Genomic DNA, 23561 nt, shown 5'->3' with positions numbered 1-23561 from the left:
GAGGTATGCCCATAATACACCCTGTCAGGTCACATTGCAACACTTAATACCACAAACATATGAACATTAACATGTATCATACATACGTACATCAACTGACTGTCACATTTGTTTTCAGTAGTGAGGAATGACCGTAGTAAAATGTATATTCTAAACACCATAACATTTGTGCATAGCTCAGATGCCTTAGTGGTAAAGTCTGTGACTGTGACATTCATGGTTCTGGGTTCAAGGGCTATTAATTTATTTTGAGGGCCAGAATAAGGGCTTTTGCATGCAAGTTGATTAAAGCACTTTTAAGCAGTTGTAAGTGGGTTTGTGCGACTGTAAGCGTCACTTAAACACGGTTAAATGGATAAGCGCTTCCAGGTTTAACCTTTGCTTAAGGTCATGCAGACCATGGGCAAACATGCTTACAAAAGCTTAAATGTGCATTAATCACACTTTCCCTACCAGTGCCTGCTCTGAGAGGTAAAATAATAAACACTTCCAGGATTAGAACCTGCAGCCATGTACACCATCCACAGAGTAAAATACCACTACACTACCTGAGCTGCACCTATACCAATTGTTTATTCAGACAGATTAAAAGACAAAAGGGAGGATTGTGTGGAAATAGGACAAACCTCGATGCTCCCAATGAAAGGTGTATGCTATATATATATATATATATATATATATATATATATATATATATATATATATATATATATATATATATATATAGAGAGAGAGAGAGAGAGAGAGAGAAAGACAGATACATGTTGATATATAGAGATATACATATATATGTAGATATATAGATAGGTTAAAAACATCTACACATCTATGGAGGTACATATAAATGTATGCAATAATATATATTATATATCTATATCTATATATATATATATATATATATATATATATATATATATATATATATGTATACACATACAAACATACATACATGTGTGTATACAGCATCTGAAGTGTTCAAATCTGAGATCTGAGTATAACATGGACCATAGCAACCACACGTTCTGCCACTCCCAAACAATATGAACATAACATATGAAGAGTATATGCCAATACACTATTACAAATATTTTCTATGGACATGAACCAAACAGGGTTAGTCACCAACACAACTACAATGACTGCAAATATCCATGACAGAAATACACAGACATCTTTCATTTAGCAAAACTTTATTACATTCTGATGTATTGCCAAAAGGATTCAAATTGCCTGCATGCTATACAGGATGCATTTAATAGTGCCCTAATTAATCAGCCTGCAATCACCATAGTATTAGTCCACTAAGGGATAGGTGTTCACATAGGGAAAGAACCCCCACATACTTATAGAATATGTATAAAAGCAGTTCCTACACACCTGCATCTGCTATGTACACCCACCAACATCTCCCCCACACCCAAACTAATTACAACAATACATACTGTCATACCATAACCAATTATTCACCCACTGTATGACATCTGCTGAAACCTTAACATACCTGGACAGAGACACACTAACATGGACCTATGTGAAATAGTTGCTGTTATATGATGGAACAGCTGCTGATGTTACATGGTTTGTCTGAACAAATCCTGTTTCAGAGGGTTGAAAAGCAATTACACCAGGAAGTGTTACCAATTACTGATTATCAGCACAGTATGGTAGACATTTACACCAAACTAAAGATGTCTGGTAAGCACAGTGTAAACCCCCTAACATTATATGCATACACATGCAGCCTTGAGCTGGTCAAACTTCCTGGCCAGACTGAAACATATTCAGAAGTATTAGGTACAGACAAACCCTGCACAAGTAGCAATGTTCAGAAATATAACAGCAGTACTCACATTTAGACCTAATCTTCTAGGCATTACACACAATATATTTGTGTTTGTCTCCATACAGCTGTTGCAATAGAATTCAAACAACACTTCCAGGCTGTCTTCCTCACCAGTAAGGCAAAGGGACAACACCCAAGTGGAGTACTCAATTATACTCCAGTGTTGCCATGGTATTGGCTAAGGCAGTAGCTGCACAGCTGATGTGCATGTAATTAACTACTTTGGAACACCAATTGGTGATCAGGATAGCACATGTTACTGATCTCTAACTATAAAAGGATGCCTTGTCATACATTCAAACCATTTGTATCTACCTGCAGAACAGTACAAAATACCCAACAGCAGACTGAAACACAAACCAAAAACAATTAATATACCAGTCAATAACACCTCCAATTACTAAGAAGGTATGTATAACATTTCCTATGTCTATGTAGTACCTGTTCTATAATAATTACAGTGTGATCAATGCATATAGTGGAAATAGCTATCTTGTAGTGATGTATTGTTGAGCAGTAGTAATGCTTGTAGTATTCTATGTGTGTACTGTTGTAGGTCACAAGGCAAACTCCTCATACACCACAAGGGATGATATATATATATGGGCTTGGAATTCACCAGTTCTTTCCCAGCCACTGTCAGAGCCAGGGGTGGTCCAACAAGTATGTGCTATAACAGGGGATAGTATATGCTGATATATTGTAACAGTAGACATATGTATGGGTGTGTTAGTGAGATGAACATGTCAAAGGTGGGCTTACTGTGCAAAAACGATTTGCATTGTGGGATATTGTGCCAATAACTGTGTAATGTACAGTATTTTAGGCAGATCTGTATTCCATTTTACATAGCATTTATGTTATGTTATGCAAACATTAGTTATGTCTATTGGCAATTACAATACTCAATAACAGGATACATATGAATTATATTAATCGGACAGTTTAGCAGCATGATAGCAAAGAAATTTGGAAGAGCTAGGTAACTATCCATGCACATAAGACATGTGATATCCACCTCTCTAGTATCGTTTGCAAGCAATAACAGCTGTGCATGTATACATGTTATGCAAATGTGTAGTGACCCTTGTTACAGGGCTAGGCCAAATGGCTATGTGCACACCTACATAGAGTGGATATTGAGAGTAGAGACACACTGGTTGAACTTTCAGGTTTTGTAGCCTAACCTTTCATTGCCAACCTAACAGCCGCTTGCAAATACTATATCTAAGGTTGTGCACAGTACTGGTAATGAAATAGGTTTCATATCATCTTTAACTCCAGAGTAACATCTGCAATAGGAGTGTAAGATGTAGGAGACTGCTGCCCATGTGAAATAGCTGCTTCACAGGTGATGGCTTACACTATCTTATTATATCCTGATCATGTTGATAGTGGCAGCAGAGTCTATTGATACTTGACTCTGTTTGGGGAGTGGGTGTTTGTGCCCAACAGAGCTCATGGTTCTGGTGGATATGTGAGTATATACCCAGAAAAGGAAACAGACCTGTAGACACTTGCATCATCTGTAATCAACTATCAGGATGTGATGTGCACCTCAGAGGAGGATTGCTGCTAAAGGTAACTACAATGTTTCTGTAATAGCCAGTGTTGTCACGTCCATAACACAAATATTTACTTGTGAGCATCACTGTCTAAAACATCTTCATAAGCAATAAGTAAACTAAATACAGTACTTGGTACTTGTAGTACTGAATGCTCATACAGGCATGTCCACTAGTCAGCTACTGGTGTTTACTAATGTCAGCTTTGTGTATGTGGCCATCCTGGAGAATGTAATCTCTATGCCATGTACACTGCCAAACCCACCTAACACCACACCCCACACATTGTCTGGGATGCAGCTACAGGGGTAAGCTGGAAGGCAGTCCAGTCTACAGCCATGACTGGACTGGACAGTCATGAGGTGTAGGTTAACACATGCATCTCATCATCACAACCAACACATACCCTTACCAGAACACAGTAAGGATACTCACACATACCAGCAAAAATCACACACATTCACAGAGGCTTCTAAGTATCTGGCCAAGCAAGTGACCTCCCAAGCTGGAATAGACAAAAAACAAAATACACAAACTGTATGACATAGTTTGCATACTTGTACCACACCTCAGAACATGTGGCCAGAAACATGCCCAACAGTTCTCATTTGTGAATACAAACTCTAGCACTGTTACACACCAAGCTATATGAGGGCAAATATACTGCTGCCTGTCTGCCATGGTTAGCCACATACCCATACACTCAGACCACCTTTTAAACTATACACATGGCTCTGGCATATTCCATGTTGTTGTGCAGGACCTGTGATGCAGTAGCCTGGACTGCATGGAAACACACATGTAGGAACTGTCAGGTCTTGTAGCCCATGCAGGTATGTCCCAAGGCCTGGGTAGCATTCTGCCATTGGCCAGAGTGATACTGCAGTACAAAAACAAAAGGATTGTATTCCACAATTGTATAATGTACTGGTGTAATTCAAAGGGTATCCAGTATCTCTCTGATGGGATAACATGGTTGATGGACCATGATGCTTTGCCAGACAGGGTCTGCACCTGTCAGTCCTGGTAATCCGGATACTCTCTAGGGCTCATGCTTCCCCTATAGTGCCTTCATCATGCAAAGTTCAAGTGAAAGTCCACTGCTGTAACAGGGACAGCCAACAATAAACTGCGGGTCTTACTACTCAATGATACGTTTCATAAACTCAATAAGGACACACATCAATCCTTAACATGGAAAACATATCTGTGCAGTGACTGAGATATGGTTCAACACTCCAGAGAGCATCCCTGCATGACCATGTTATAACACATACCTCACCTCTTGCCCATTATCCTTTACTGGAACACACGGGCCGCAGATGTGTCCATATTCCTGAAGGATATGTACACCCCCACGCTAGTTGCACTTGCATAACTTCATATGCATTATGCTGAGCAACTACCTTTGTGCCAAAATGCAATCCAAATTGCATCTTGCAACAGATCACCCACCATGCCTCAGAATGCCCAACTGTCATATTGTGCTGTAATGGGGAATATTAGGTTTGAGACAGAAAACCATAATAATGGCTACTCTCAACTATCGCATTATGAACTAGGAAGACTCCTCATGTACCAACACCTGTGCTCAATGCATGTTGGATTTCATCAACACCAATGACCTGGATCACCATAGTCACACAAACAGGGCTAATAGTATGCTACACATAGTGTCCAAAGCCAATGTTATGCTTCTTAAGAGCAAAATGGTGACTGTCATGGCACCCATGCAGATAGACAATGCATGTGCAAATGCTGATTCCTACACAAATGCACTTTAAGCACTCACATAAGTGCAAGTATTGTGCCCTTGAAACAGAGCCAAGATTCAACCAAACACAAACATGAAGGCAAACTGGTGGTATCCTGCCGTAAACTGTACCACGGAAGGTAGTAACTGTTGCAAGAGTGAACACACATGAGTGGAGGTGATCCCTGGTCATCCTCAGTAAAATGCAGGTACACCACATAAAACTCCATAAAGCTACTGTGAAACTAATCAGCCACATATTATGAGGCCAACCACAGAGCATTCTATAGCTGTGGCATGAATCTTAATGGCAACAACATGACCTGCCTTGCTTCACAGCACTATGGCATGAGAAGTACTGCACTTACAGAAATAGCACCTGTTCATCCAGATAGGGTCTTGGATAACCTAAACCCACACTTACCTCCCACCCAACAGGTACACATATTTATATATCCATGTACACTACAGAGCCCCTATAATAACAACTATGCAGGTACAAGCTGCACTCTCTAAAGCCATACATACAGCTTTCATGGGACCTGTCAACATCCCAGGGTGTATCCTACACAAATGTCAGAACAATTTGCTCTCCCCATACACATCATGTTCAATCATAGCTTCATGTCAGGCTGTGTACACACTGAATGGTGCACAGCAACAGTTATCACACCCCACAAAGGGGGAGACACCACTGATAATGGGAAATAGTGCACTACTACCCTGCTGAGTCTGGTCTGTAAGGCCATGAACCTTGATCAACTTATTTGATGTAGTTAGTACAGATGCAGATGACAGTAAGGTTGATTCACACAGCATATCATGACCTTGCCAGTTCCTAGGACACCATCACCCATACTGTGTTCCAGCTACACTCAGTAAACTAGGTGTATATTCCTATGTCACAGGAGTGGTTGTCAACTGGACTGCTGGCAGAACCAACACTACAGAAGGTGTCTGACTAATACAGGCACATCAAACCAGTGCCAGCCACATTAATACAGGGTTCATTCCTGGTACTCCCCCTCTTTGTTATCTATACCACACAGACTAACACAGAAGGCATCAGCCTATTGATGTTTGCAAATGACTATGAACTAAGAGCAATAGTTGACTCAATGAGTGCTGCGGTCAACATACAGAAGGGCCTTTGTGGGTCAGATGTGTGGTATGTGATGTATGGCCACAATCTGACAGCTAAGTATTGCATTGTCATCCCCTATGTTAAAAACCCTGTACCCATGAACTACCACCTAGGCAGTGATCAACATAATTGAAACTGTATGTGTATGGGATGCAGCTAGTAGTTACTTCACCACACCAGTCAGGTAGTCATAAGTGGCACCTCTAATCATGACAGGGTGCCATCCATGAATATAGGGATCATTGTTCAGCCATACTCAACACTCAAGTGATCCATAATAGATCGCATATTTCCTTTAAGGGTTATTGGCCATGTTCAGATGGCCTACAATGGCCTTCCCAATCCCTAGCTCCACTATGTAGTATGATGCCTACTCTGAATAAAGCCATGTCCAATCCAGAGATGTTGGACATGCTACACTTACACATCCTGTTTTCAAATAAACACATACTTCCTGGACATCCACCTTTCTAGTACAGGGATCACAACATGCCTGACAGATCCCTGTCCCATACACTTTACATACTCCTGCCATACTATGCATCCCTGTCCAGCAAAGCTGCACATTGCCCCTCTTTGAGACATGGTGTGATGACCGCATGACAAATATATCAGTAACCCTGTGTATCAGTTCTGTGGCACTGCTTGAACTGGCCACTGAAACTTACCTGTCTGTTGGCTACAGCTAGGTAACCTTTCAGCCTAGGCTCATAAATGGCCTAGGGCATATAGCCTACTAGTTCACTATGACCATACATGCTATAGTTGATATCCAACCCTGCAAATACCATCAAGCTAGCCATTGTCCCATATGTTCCACATGTGCAACACAGGTAATACATGGCAGGATGCTAAACTGCTGTACAGTGCCATTTAGATGTATATGGCAAAACACATACATATAAAACTTTCCATGAGCAAGTCTGCAGGGTCACAGGTCATGTCCCTTAAGCCTGTGCATGACTATATATGTGACATATACACAGCATTAAGGTCTATTGAATTAATGTGAACACATCCAGGCATGTGCTGATAAGTAAAGACACCAGTACAGGCAAACAGACATGCCCACATCAAGACAACATCCACATGGAGTATGAGCAATGTCGTCACTTGACACACACATATATGGTGATAACATCAAATCACCAGTAAGTGTCAAATGTGTGTGAGTTAAACATGTCAGTGGGGTTAGTGTAATTTAGATTTGCAAAGACATATTTGTAATCTTAATAAACGTGATACACATATGTTCAGCTCATACCTCTCAACTTGGAAACATCAAAAATCTTTACAAGGCCCATGAAAAATAGGTACAAATCTGTATGCTGATTAACATAACATTTGCATACATAATTAAATAACCCACCCAATCCAATGGAATTGTGGGATACCAACTTTGAAATGAAAACTGAAGAGCAGAACCAAAATATAGCACCAGAGTTCCACTGCAGCCATTCCAATGTCCCATTACCTAGCTAGTTCACCCCATTTACCATAAACACTAATGTGTGCATACTGCTTTACTTCTACAATGATTATTTGGATTTTAGTTTTTTACATTTTATACCACAATGCGCAAACACTAATAGATATCTACTAAAGAAAGCAATATTGTCTAACAATGAAAATAGACTTGGCATTAAAACTTATCTGCTTTGAAACAGCATTGAAACCCACACCACATCCAAAGAAAATGCATCTGGCCAGTGGTGGATAAAGATTACCTTTGGGCTGTTTTCAAATCAGAGCCCCCTTGCACACAAAACAAGAAACATGCATGCGTTCTTTGATACACCATCCTGACTTTATTAAATTATATTCCTTGTATAATACAGCACACTTGTTAGACTTAAGTTGGAGCACATTTTAAATCTATTGTTTAAACATTTTTCCAGTTGGCAATGAAACAAAAATGCACGATCCAATGACAAAATTGCCCTATTCAGAACATCTCCATGATAACAGTCTACTTTCACACACACACACACACACACACACACACACACACACACACACACACACACATATATATATATATATATATATATATATATATATATATATATATATATATATATATATATATATATATATATATATATATATATATATAAAATCACAGTAGTGTAAGTCATAGGCATGTTGCACAGCTTCTTGTACTTATTTTCAATTGGGGGGGGCAAAAGGCCAAAAAACAGGGACACATTTTAAACATTGCTTTTATAATTTTGGAAAGTTGCTTGCATAAAATGTTGTTACCACCATGCATTTCACTGCTAAGTCTTGTACCCCAAACCCTATGCACTCCAGTCATAGTAACATACCACTAAGCTAAATCAGCAGTTGCCTGAAAGACAGGAAGACAAATTTAAATGGCTATCATTTAGTGAATTAATTTCTCACTTCTCACCATAGATCTCAACCTCTTAGCACAAAAATATAGAACAAAGCCAATAATGGGGGAATTCAGCCCCAAAATAAGGACACATTTCAATTACTGATCTTATAAACCTAGAAAATTGCTAGAATAAAAGGTTTTGTTTTACCACTCCTGAAAACCAGAGATTTAATGAGAAACAGAACATAAATGTGAGGTATAAATTCAAAAGTGATGGTGGCTAGGGACTTTAGGAACTTTTTACCTGTACCCAAGGTGCAGGGTTGAGCCTGAGTACCTTTAGCCACCAGATGTATTCCGTTGAGGGCATTTTCACACACATAGACGCACACAGACAGACACTTTTTTTTTCAAATTAAATGGCATCTTCCCACTGGAAGTATAGGAGAAGGTTACTATATTTAAACAATGCATGCAGTTGGCAACCACACATGCTATTTTTCCACTGATATAATTTGCAGCACTAGAAATATAACTCAGGGCAATTCTAACCATTGTTGTTGCTTTAGATTTCAGCAACATAAATGTAATATTATTTTTTTCCCCGAGTGCCATGATAATCACCTGTAGTCTAAATTTAAATTTAGTGTTCTTTAATGTAGAAATATCAGAAGATCATTGAACAATATTTTTACAAACCTTTAATTCAACTGCCATTTTTTCATTTAATGAAGTTGTTTGAATGAGTGTATATAAATCAGATACGCTGTATAATATTGTCCTCATATTTATCCATAGTTTGATAACTTATTAAACATGCTGGTATACAGAGAACTGCATGTCTTTTTGAGGAGTGACTGTTACACAGAATGATTGCTGCACTCAGTAGCTGATGCAGGACAGTGTATTGGATAATTATCAACTTATAAAGGGGAATAAGTAGAATTATTTACTGTTTTCAGAAAACAAAATAAATAATTTTTATGAAAATATTTTATAGTGTTCAAATATATAGCAAAATGCTATCACCATTCACAGTATCAAAAGACAGTAAACAACATAAATACACTCATCATGGAATTCTAAAACATTCAGGATAGCATTGTAAAGAACTTCCATCACCTACCAAGAATAATATCTGACCTGTCTCTTGTAGGACATTATATGGGGCACAAAGTATGTCATCGTCTACCCTGTGCTACTTCAAAGCTGAAAAGTCAATTGAACACAAGCTATGCAAATAGCAGGCAATGAGTTTTCAGAATGTTCTGCCTTACCTATTACTTATGTGAACTTGACATCCACTGATTTTGCTGAGGAAACGCTGATCATGTCTATAGTTTAATGTCATGGCAGGAGGTAGAGGGATACATACTCTGGGACTGTGGTACAGAAGTGCAGTCTAAAATCCACTAGTATTTTTAAATTAAAATAATCTTCAAGATCTGGAGCAGATAGGGTATAAACTGATACCACTATGAATGACCACACACATGGCTGCCATCTCCCACCAGCTTCAGTTGCATGCACTATCTACACACACATACACACACACACACACACACACACACACACACAACAGCCTCTGCACACACACACACACAAAGTAAAGTAATCTGCCTCCTGTGTTCTGCCCAACAGCAGAAAGTAAAGTAATCTTCCTCCTGTGTTCTGCCCAATGACAGAAAGTAAAGTAATATTCCTCTTGTGTTCTGCCCGATTGCAGAAAGTGAAGTAATCTTCCTCCTGTGTTCTGCTCGATGGCAGAAGTAAATCTCCCTGCGATAGATGCGTGATAGCTTAGGAAAGTAAATTAAACAGCACTGACAGTCCAATTCAAACAGACACGCGGCATGCTGATGGAGCTGATGTTATCGCGCATGGGATGATGTCACCTCCGAAAGCACGAAAATTTAAAAAATAGATCTGAAAAATCGGAAGTAATGGGGTGCCACTCGGGAATCATGGCACCCATTATAGGGACCCTAAAACTCGGTATAAACCGAGTTATTCGGGACAGTTGAGAGGTCTGGTTCAGCTATACTTCTGTACTTGTCTGTGAGTTACTGTGACCTGTCTCCATCATTGTCTTCCAGGTAAGCTGCATGCCAGGCTGCCACCATACACCCGCTTAGAAGATGAGGTCCTCATTCCATACTTCCTCGACAACCATGAAACACTCTTCAGCCATGTGCCACAGGATGCACAGCAGTGGGATGCCCAGTGGGATGAACTTTGCAGGAGGGTAAATGATGTTGGCTGTCACAATTGCACCTATCAGCAGGTGCACCAACACTGCACCGACCTCATTAGATGGGAGAAACAGCATGCAAATATACTCACCAGGGAACAAGGTGCAACAGGTGGGGGGCCACTCTCCCCGCCTCCATTCACACGTACCAAAGAGCTACTGGCCAACCTGGGGACACCTGCAGAACTCCATCCACAAGGTTTAGCTGGTATTGTGAAGGTGGGTGTCTCACAACCACTGACCCTGGAGTTGCCTGGTAAGTCACTACTGCACATACAACACAACTATATTTCATATAGTTACATGTGCTACTGTACAATATGTAATGCACACATGCCACATACTATAGTTTGTTACTCTATGTATGCACAGATGTTCATACTCCATAGTATAGTCTATTGTACTGGCTTATGTGCTAACATGCACATTGCACCCTGGAGCTATCACACAGGTGTGGATAATAATCTTACTGCTGTGACACTCCTATTTACATACCTCTGGCATTTTGCAGTGACAGCAGCCTGCTGCAGGTGAGATTGTTATTATTTATCAGGCTTGATAATGCACAGATCATATTAATTGCATGCTATCTGCCATGTGGCCATTTAACACATGTACACATAATGTATGGTGGCCCTGTTAATATATATACAGGTCATATCTGCAATGAATCACAGTGGTTACCCATGCAGAATAATTGAAAACTATATGAAACACCTACACTAAACCTTATAAACTGTCATTGCCAGATGTGTGGACAGCTATGAATACAATGGTGGAGGTGTGGTTCACTGTAGGGACATGTACTACAGATCATCATTACACATGTGGGGGATACAAACAGTACTATACAGAGAGCATATGTGTGCACACACTCTAAATGTTTTGGAGCTGGAGTATGACCAGTCCACAGGATTCACCCTTGTGGATTATACCCTTGCTATGAATGTCACACAATGTCATGTGCTGTCTGACATGTCCATGAAATTTAGTGTGCTGGCTGCAACACTGCTTAACTATCCTGCAAAACATGATATCTCACATCCCAAACATACCACCCTTTGTCTGCATAACCCTGTCCTCAGTGGAGCATATGACATCTATGGGTGCATGTCATATGGGACAACACTGACATGTGAAATAGATGCCCATCACAACCATTGGACAAAACATGTTTACACATGGCCATGGAGGATGGCCAGAGACATGAAGCAACACACACAGTAGAGGTGATGTACATGTGTGTACACCCTGTTGTACATTGGCTGGACACAATACAACTATGGCCTTTGTGTAATGGTGATATTGCAGATGTGAAACACTAAACATCATACAGGCCTGTGGACAGCTTGTGTAGGCATGACATCAACCACCACATAACATGTCTTGAATATCTTGAGTGTGTCACAACATGAAAGCCTTCACCTATACAGTATCCAAATACATACATGTGTTGCACAACATACACAGACAACCACATCAGGCCACAGATACTGTACATTCCCCTTTCTGGTCAGACATTACTATCATGCTTGCTCCTCATGTGTGTGAGGTACACAGATGGCATGTGGGACATGGAGTACTGCTAAGTTAGCCATGTCTGGGCATAGTTGCCAGGCATCATCAATATGGCTGCAGATGTGTAGGGGTGTCATCTGTATACCCTTAAGTGCCCTGTGTCACACATTCCACATTAGAGTTTAGTGTGTATACACCTCAGTGACGTGAGTCACATTCCACATTAGATATGTATTGTATCTGAACACAGTCATGGCTATGAACTGTGCCTGTACCTCACACTGTATAGCAATAGTGAAGCCACATGATGCCCTGCAATGGCTATGCACATCAGCTCAATGTGCAGTATGTCACTATATATCTGTAGGGCAGACTGACAACATTGCATCAGCTGAAGGTTCATATTAGTATAACACGTCCCTGCATTGGGACACCATTACCTCACTGTATATTTGAAAGGACTCCATTGTGTTAAACATGTATGCATGTCATTCAACACGTCAGCAGAAGACATGTCATACTACATGTGATTGGCAAGGTCATATGCCACACATCAGGCTGGTGTACTGTTAACCTGTGCTGGTCTGTGGCACCATTGCAGAGTAGGGACAGCCATGTCAAACGTGTGTACAACCACTTGCACATTCTCTGTAGACTCAGCTCAGGGGTAAGCAGAATTATGTTGAACAGACATGCACTGCTTTGAGGGAGATATGCAAGCTAGGGCTCAGGCAAACATAGTATTCACTCAACATACCCTTCTGCTCATGTCCTCACACATCGGGGCAGTGACCAACACAAAGCATCAGTGGCGGATGTGCAAAAGTCAGCGATGGTCTGTTAACATGTGGGGTATGTTGAACAAAACATGACAGTGCAGTGCAACGGTGCATAGTGCATGCATCGTGTTGCAGGTTTGGGGCATAACCTACTAACACAAATGGTGCAACATAGGGATGTATGCTAACTACTACTATAATTGTGTGAGGTGCATGCCTTCTGCTATAACACATGCATGCTGTTGTGTGCAACTCAGGGATGTATGATAATTGCACTATAATTGTCTAAGGTTAATGCCTTCTGCCATATCACATGCATGTTGCATGCCATTGGGTGCCATAGCATGTGTTTGTCTGTGTCTGTACTGTGCTGTATAACTTGTAATGTACAGATCTTGTCTGCCACTCACAGGTGTTGATATAGGTGCGTTGCCCTCCTGTGGTCCACCTGATGTTAGTGTCCCCACAGACTCTAGCAGTGATGATGAAAGTATGATTGAGGCACAGGCAAGGTTGTCAGGGGCTGAATCTGTGCCATTGGTCTCCATTCCACCTGTATCCCCCACATCCTCGCACACAGTTCTCATGCCTACACATACTCCATCACCAACGGCCATAGAGGAAGGACAGTTGGCGAGTGGTAGCATGGAACAGGAAAGTCTGGGGACTATAGAAGATGTGCCTGCACACCATGATCCCTGCCAACTGATGGGTGATGTCCCACACCAGCATGTGGCCAGTGTTACTCATAGGATGACCTCTGGCCAACATGCCCCTGCACAACATAGCACATCAGTGGGTGTCACCAGATGCATGTTTCAGGCTGTAATGGAGGCTCAGGCATGTGCTGAATGGCACAACAGAGAAGGTCTGAGGCTTCAGAGGGCTGCTGTCCATTCTTTAACTGACAACATCCAGGCAATTACAAATGCTCACTATCATCTTGCAGATGTTTTGGATAGACGATTGGGTGATATGGTGGGAGTCCTTGACCATGGCATGTCAATCCTCGAGTGTGCAATGTCTGTGCTGGAACATCTGGTGGGAGTGAGGCATCGGGCACGTGGATGTAGGCTAGCTACATCACCTGTTGAAGTCCTTACGTGAACATGCTACTTCACATGCCCGCTCCCATAGTGGTGATAGCAGCAGCAGTGCAACTGGTGCTCTGCTGCCCACACCAGGACACAGCAGGCCACATCCACATGGTCCTGGACAGTCACAACAGGGACATGATTCCAGTGGACATCTGTCATCAGACAGTATCCAATCTGGACCTCTGACTGATAGTGCCCGTGCAACCCCTGGCAGGCGCAGGTCACGTGGCCGTGCCCGGACACCATGAACTGTGAAACCTGCCCTGTACAGTCTGCAGCTGTCAATAAAACCTCTGTGTTGGCCAGCCACATGCCAGACCTGTGTGTATACATACACGCACACACCTGAAACAAATGTAGAGCACCACTACACATGCACGCATAACACTCACACATGCCCAATGAGATCAAAGGCCCTAAACCACACATATGATGTCATCTAATGGTGCAGCCTAGGCCTCTGGCAAACATTATTACCCTGTGCATATGATGATGCCTGTGCTGCATCCCTGTCATCCACATCATCGGTGCTGGTACATGCTCATATGGTCTGATGTACAGGGTGAACATACTAGGAAGACAGTTGTAGATTACAAATGTTGAGTAGTGTTGACAGGCAGCAGACATACCATGTACTACAGTTTTAGAATGTATTTTGTATGTTTGACAGTATGTATCATGTGTAACAACAGTAACTGCATGTTGATCTTGATGTTCTGCCTTCCTCTTTCAGGTGTAATTGCATGTACCGGGGGATGTCAATGTTTGCGGTTAGTGTCCCATATGTAATTGTAGACTACTCACAGGTCTGTATGAATATACCTCCATGCACTTAGTATCTTCCTCATCACAGTTATAATATCCCAAGTTTCAAATATGTTTACTTATCTAATGATCCAAGAGCATGATAGCTGTGTAGTAAGCTACTGTGGCCAGATCCATCACATCCATAGTGGGTGACATCACGGGTATAGTTACCTAGAGCGAGGAGGAGGTAAAAGAGCGGTTTAGCAGATGACAAGGGTAAAGGCCAGTGGAAAAAGTGGCTTCTCATTGGGAGGCAGTAAAACCAGCTCTCATGACAGGATCCAAACAGACCCACACATTCAGGGATTCACAGACACAGTAACACACACACACAGTTGCCAGTGTTGGGATAAGAACCCCTGCCTATGTGCAAATCATCATTATAGTACTACGCAATTACAAGATGCGCCACCTCAATTACACATGCATAGGTAGACATCAACAGGGATACTAGATTGCAGTGAGTGTATGTGGGGGGGGGGTTCATCAATAGGCTATGTAACAACAAGCCTCACCCCAGGGTGTACATGTTTACAGGTGGTTAGAATGCCCTTCTAAGATTGATGACATCAACAGGGATACTAGATTGCATTGAGTGGATGGGGAGGGGGTCTTATCATTTCACTATGGTAAAATACAGCCTCACTCCAGGGACCAGGCAGTCATACATGCCCACACACACACACACACACACACACACACACACACACACTGTGGCATTCACAAAGATATACACCTATGTCACACACATACAGACACTTGACATGTGTGAAATTCAAACACCTGCCTATGTCTTGCTTTCTACACTTCACACTGTACAGATGTCTACAACAGTGTACAGGAGAGTGAAAAACAATTGGGATGTATTCCCCCACCATACGTGACATATATGGACACACACACACCCACATGTGCCAGTACTGTGAATCAAACACCTGCCTATGTCATGATAGGTATTATATCACATGCGATGCAAAGTGTACTGACTCTTTCCTTTGCCAACTGCGCTGATATATGCACAATATATGCACAGAGGAGGTGTTACTGTTCCAGGTGTAAGAGGTTTGCCTTCAGCGTCACCTTTACTGCATTCTACATTGTGTGTCTTCCCCTTCAATTAACAAAACCATAGCTTAGCAGTTACACAGGTTATTGTAGGAATGGTTGTAGCACACCTGTGAGCTGTCCTTGTTACTCATTCATCTGCAAAGTAGCCTCACCACTTAGTAGTTATGTCCAAACATCTGTCCATACCTAAAGTACAGCTTACTGTACTTTGAGCATATCACCATGTACAGTTGGGAATGTTGAGGCTGCATTGCAACTGCATGATGTACTAAGACAACAGTCACCTTCAAACATCAGACACTGCACACGCATGGAATCTAAACACACATCAATACATGTACACATATGCAGTCTCTATCAGTAAGTGGATTAGGAGGTCAAGAGGATACATTCTATACCTTCCCCACACCATGTGTGAAACCTAGCAGAGCATTATACCATAACGGATGTTGTATTCATGTACTGGTAGGACACACAACCACTTTCACTGAGTAGCCAAGTGTACATTTATGCTAACAGCACATATCAGCAAGACACACACACACACAGCAATATTCCATGTCATGATCCCACAAACTGTTAGTTGACAGTTCCACTTTGAAGCCAGGGCACTGTAATGGTCAACAGCGAGCACATCATATTTGCCACACACACACACACACACACATCATATTTTCCACACACACCTCATGATTACTGGAAGAGTGCCAGCAATGTGTTCTGCTTTAGCTAGGCATTACACGTATTCAAGCATGTGCGAGGTCTGTGGCTTGTAAATATCTCATCCCAGCATGTTCTGGCTATTGTGGTAATAAGGTTAATATCCAGACAGCACACAGCATGCATGGCTTGCAAATGTTGACATGGGGTATATGTAGGAGCTGTGGACACACATGGCTGTACATGTCATGGACATATCACCTGTAACTACTCAGGAACATACAGAGCATAGCTGTATTTCCCTGAGTCTGTCAATACAGGCCATGTGTGTAGGTTCTATGATTCTGTTATTTGGGTATGTTTGTAGGCATTGTATTTGTTGGACATGTCTAATGACATACATGCCACATGGGTCGTTGTATGATATGATAGGTGTCATGGGTGACCAGTAGAGAGGGAGTATTACCTCTGTCAACCTAGATATCAAACTGTATGTACTGTTAGCATTAGCAGCCATGGACCTATCTTCCATGAGCATGTGTGTAATGAATATAGACACCTGTATGTACAAAGGACAACAACATATATGGTATTTTCATTTATGTTGTATGAGTGTAGGATGTACATATCCAGGGCAGGTACATGTAGGTCACATCCAACCATGAGGGTGTTGTTTACTGGTGTACAGCAACAGTCAACTGTGTTAATGCTGACAACATCCGAAGGACCCTGTTATGTGTACAACTGACCTGGTTACAAACAGTGGTATTATTGCATTGCACAACACATTATGCAACTGTATCAGTACAGGGATACTTTGCACAGTTGATGTAGGGATAGATACAGTCCACCAGTCGAAGGTTATTTGGTGTTCTACCATACTATTTCATACCACGTTTATGGATGTGTGTTGGTAATTTGAGGACATGGTGGTGGATGTATATGAAGATACAACCTAGAATGCAGCTGTTGCCACTGTCACCTGTACCTGACTCATCTGTAATAACTTATGTCAGAGTAGTGGTCGTTACTTGTGAGTAGCCTTTATGAATATGTGGACACCACCACCTGGAGTGGATCTGTACCAGTGTTATGGCCCACATGTCTGGATCTGAGTTATATGGTGGTAGTGCTATTGTGCACTACAGAGCCTTCAGCCAGGTGTTCCGCACTGCACAGATGACAGTATTCTCAATTGCAGGTTCTACATTGATCAAATGGATTATGAAAGCCACACATCTAGCACTGGTTAGCATAAGCATCCAATGCAATTGTCCTGTAGGTGTCAGGGTGTTACTTCTGTGTTTAGGACTTTTACCTTGGAATGCCACTATATGGGTAAATGCGACCTAGGTATTATCCACACTCCCTTGAATCATGGATGCATGTGCTCTGTGACAAAGGCTTGTCTTTATTCAGTCATGACATCCCGGAATGACAAACACTGGAGAACCTCATAATTACAGCATGACATTAGCTCATTGATTTGGTCAAGCCATTGAACTTTGTACCATGACATCACTGCAAGTGACAGTATTGTACTTGGTATCAAATGCTACATCTAAGGTGACAGACAGCAGCAGACATTGTGTAGATGACCAATGTCAGATATACTTAGTGGAGCAGTCCTGCTAATAATGACAATTACTAACACAGCAGGGAGAGGTCATGTTGACACCTGCACCTCAGTACCATTAGACAATGGGGCTCACATAGTATGCTTGCACAAGCCACTGTTCCAAGTATAATGCCACTTTCTACAACCTGATATCAATGTTTGCCTTTCAGGGCAGCAATGTGTGTGACACATGCTGTAGTTAGCATCCACCTGTGTGTCCCAGTTAACCTATTGTCTGTCACTTCCACACATTCATTGATTGTGTATACTTCACATGTTTATGGCAGTAATTCATGTACATGTATGCATGTGTATCACACAGCACAGACAGAGATATATCCTTTATGGGCCACATACAGGTATCTTGTAATAAACCTGTATGATGTGCATATATACTGACAGTTAAGATGTACATAGCTGTAAACCTGTGTGTTTACAACAGGAGTCCATTACAATGTGTTCTGTACATCTAAGTGTATGAGCATGCGCACTGTGGCCTTCTGTGGTTAGAATTGGAGTGCATCCCAAACAGCCCTGTGCTACTAAGTGTATGAGCGTACCCACTGCCACCTTGTGTAATTTGAGTCAGTCCATCCAAACAAGCCCTTTGTTTCTAAGTGTATGAGCATGCCCAGTATAACCTTGTGTAGTTGTAGTCATAGTGCATCCCAAATGGCCCTGTGCTACTAAGTGTAAGAGCATGCCCACTGTCACCTTGTGTAATTGGAGTCAATGCATCCAAACAAGTCCTGTGATTCTATGTGTATGAGCATGATCACTGTAACCCTGTATAGTGATACTAGTTGTCCATTCCACAGATGGGCATACTCCAATTCAGGGCTTGCTGTGCTACAACTATACATCTCAGGCCTACCTATGTCTTAACTGCAGATGATGTGTCTTGTTTGTGCATACAGGTTGTAATGGACTCCTACTTTAAACACACAAGTTTACAGCTATGTACATCTTAACTGACAGTATCCCTGTTGATGTCCTCAGTCTTAGAAGGGCATTCTGACTGCCTTGCAATGTATAAACTCTGTGGTGTGTTTTGTACTGTGTAGTATTGTAATAGTGATCTGTACATAAGCAGGAGTTCTAATCCCACCACTGGCAACTGTGTGTGTGTCAGCAAATGACTGAGTGTGGTTGGGTATGTGTACTTGTGTCTGCATCCTGTCATGCGAGTGGGTTTTGCTGCTTTCCAAAGAGAAACCCCTTTTGCACTGGCCTTTATCCTTGTCATCTGCTAAACCACCCTTTTCTCCTTTCCCCACTGCAAGTAATCAGTCCTGTGATGTCACCCAGCTCAGAAGCAGAATCAGAGTAAGTGTAATTGTATGGGTTCTGTGGCACATATCCCAACTGCATACCACTCTACTAGTTACCTTCACATAGGCAAGACTTGTAAGCACAATACTGGCAAGTGTGTGTGTGTTTGTGTGTGTGTGTGTGACTACCCTGTAGCCAGGCATACACATGTGTTATGTCTTTTAACATGCTGCACACCATGGTAGTCATCTGTGGTGAGTGGAGTCTACAAATTATTACATAGTTAGGAATAGAAAAGAATAGACAGTCAAGAATGACTACTGTTGGGTATGTTATATTCCTGTGCCACTGTTGAGCAGTGACACAGAAGTGGTCCCCGGGGTGTATGTCCATACTCATCATTCCCCCACCCAAACCCCACAATACCTGGGGTATATTTCCTTAGCCATCATTCCCCACCCTAAACTCCACATACACAACAACCATCCCTTGTCTGGTGAACTGATTAAGATTTAAATGTTATAAAACAAGAGTTACCTCTGTTTTGTGTACACATCAATTCCTTTGGAACCCTTCTGTGTCACAAAGGGTGTTCAGACATGTTTATATAGATGGCTATAGCTGTGTCTGTGTATATGCATATATATATATATATATATATATATATATATATATATATATATATATATATGTGTGTGTGTGTGTGTGTGTGTGTGTGTGTGTGTGTGTGTGTATACATCCCGTAAGTTTATATATGTATTTAGTAATTAGTTATAACAGTTGTACATATGTAGACTTGTCTATGTTGTTTCACAGAGTACAGTACATTCAAGGGTACTGTACATAAGTACACAAAGTGACTGTCCCATTTGTTTTAATTACTGTGGAATACCTGTAGTAAAATGTGTATTATAAAAAAGACGAAACCTGTATATAACCCAGATGGCTGAGTGGTAAGTCCAGTGACCCTGGTGTACATGGTCCAGGGTTCAAAACCTGCAAAGATTGATGATGATGTAATTTAGGACATCATAAGGCAGGTGTGAATGTGTTTTTGTGACAGTAAGCAGTGGGTACACACAGGTAAAAGACATGTACAACTTGCATTACACTTGAAATGCCCTTTTTTGGTAATCCTGCTGATGTCACCCACCTAGAAATACACCTCTGGGACTACTTTAACCTATTAATTTCTGTAGTGTGTCCTGTAAATGCGTAATGCTGTAGTGTGATAAGATAGTTTGATAGGTGTTCTAATCCCAGACTTTCCAACTGTGTGTGTCTGTCTGCCTGAGAAGGGAACAATTCACATACTCAACTTTGGCAAGGGTGCTGATGTCACCCATCTAGAAATACACCTCTGGGAGTGCTGTAACCCAGTTATCTCTGTAGCGTATCATGTGACTGCGTAATGCTATAGTGTGATAAACTAGTCTGGTAGATGTTCTAATCCCCAACTTGCATGTCTGTCTTCCTCAGAAAGGAACAATGCTTTTTAGAGTGTGCACACTCCTTACAATTCACATACTCAACTTTGGCAATGGTGCTGATGTCACCCACCTAGAAATACACCTCTGGGATGGCTGTATTCCCGTAATCTCTGTAGCGCATCCTATAACTGCGTGAAAGGGTCATGTGATAAACTAGTTTGGCAGGTGTTCTAATCCCAGACTTGCCAACTGTGTGTGTCTGCCTGCCTGAGAAGAAAACAATGATTTTTACAGTACGCACACTCCTTACAATTCACATACTCAACTTTGGCAAGGGTGCTGATGTCACCCACCAAGAAATACACCTCTGGGAGTACTGTAACCCAGTAATCTCTGTAGCGCGTCGGGTAACTGCGTACTGCTGGAGTGTGACTTAGAACTGTGGTAGGGTTCCATCCACAACCATGGCAATAATGTATGTTTTCTGTGTGTTTCAATGCCTGTGTAGAGAGCAATGCATTGTAGCCTACTCACTCACAGGATATTTACAGTGCCCTACTTTGGTAATTCTGCTGATGTCATTCTTTGTCAAATACACTTCTGGGGAACAAATTCCCTCATAATCCCCGTGGTGCGTCCTGTAGCATCTCCAGGCAATAGTGTGATATAGATCTTCGTCATGGGTTCTACACCTGCACATGTCAGTTGTGTGTGTCTCACTGTCTGTTTTGTGAGCAATGCATTGTGGGCTACTCACTTGCAGGAAATTTGAAATGCCCTACTTTGGTAAACCTGATTATGTCATTCCTTGTGAAATACACCTTTGGAGATGGGGGTAGCCCAATAAACTCCGTAGTGCGTGCTATAACTGCGTAATGCTGTAGTGTGAAAAACTAGTTCGGTAGGAGTTCTAGTCCAAGACATGGCAGGTGTGCATTTGTATATGTTTGACAGTCAGAGCCTGTGTGGAGGTGGCTGTGAGTGTGTAATGACTGGGCATGTTGAGGAGCGGGTTTTGCGGGTTTCCTATATGATGGCCATATTATATGTCACAATGTCCATCTCATGAGGATTACGGATTTCAATCAGCCAAGAGACTGGGTTGTCAAGCCATACCCCTACATCTGGCAAAAGGCCTGGTGAACACAGTAAGCAACCCTACTACTACCCAAAATACGGTCTGAACCCATGTGTCATACACAGACACTCTTGCCTAGAATATCCCGCTATGTTGCTAGTACCCTGCACATTGTTAACAGATAGTAGGCATGGTGTGATTGCAGTGGGCTGCAGAGGGTATGACACTGTGTCCACCAGTACAATAGGCACATAATTGCAGACAATGCACCTTCACTATGTTCCCCACTGGATGCCAGCAACATATGTGGTGCCATCAAATGTGATCTACAAAGGACATACAATGCCTTACTCACATGCCCTGTATGGACAGATGCCACTGACACCAGGGAATACCTGTATCATGCTATCAATGCAGGTGCAGGGTCAACCTGCTGTCTATTAGCAGGTCCTTTCACAACAGGCCAGGAGTGGCACATCTGATGATAACACTCTGTGTACACAACATGTGCCAGGCAAACCACTTAAACATGTCACTGTACATTAATGTGGGACATGCACCTCACAGGCAATGTCCATGTCAAGGACTATCAAACACAGACATGGCAAGCATTGCAAAGAATGGCCACACACAATGGTAACCAGGATGACAGGACAGTTAATACAATACAATACTCATCTGTGTGGGCATTGCAGGCACTATACCCCTGAACCACACTGCAGATGATTGTCAGGTGGCCTGATGGCAAGGATTGCCCCTCACCCAGCCTTGTACAGCCATCTTGCACAGCCAACCACTACACACCCATGAAGCAATGCACACATGCATGTCAGTACTGGCACCTTGTGTCTGTGGGTGGGGTATGATGTTCCCAACCACAGTCACACCCAGTATAACTCCCATTGGCATACTGACTGATGTCAGATACATTCACATGCCCTAGCCCATAGAACCTCAGGATAACCCTGTGGTGCATGTAATACCTGTGCGTTACTGTAGTGTGGCAAACTAAGTAGTTAGGAAGTGTATTTGTGAGCCTGCCAAATTGTGCCAATTTATCTGAGTCCCTTAGAGAGTGAGGCTGTGTTGATAATAACATCTGATCATGTGGGCAGCCATGTGTGCTACACCTAATGTGTGTCTACCATATCTCTGTTGCAGATGTCGCTCACCAGCACGCATATATGTTCTTACAGCACACCAGCATGTCAGCTATGTGGCACATGGAGTATCTGCATGCACTTGTAAAAGTAATGGCTATTCAGTCAGGGGTCTGAACCCCTGTACTGGTAGTTGTGTGACAGGCGATGCTTAGGTTTTAGTCTCCAAGCCCTTCT

Source organism: Protopterus annectens, chromosome 2.part1 (assembly GCF_019279795.1).
Source record: "Protopterus annectens isolate FY-2018-M chromosome 2.part1, PAN1.0, whole genome shotgun sequence".
NCBI classification, from domain to species: domain Eukaryota; kingdom Metazoa; phylum Chordata; order Ceratodontiformes; family Protopteridae; genus Protopterus; species Protopterus annectens.
The sequence above is the reverse complement of the archived record's forward strand: the minus strand, read 5'-3'. Positions refer to the sequence as shown.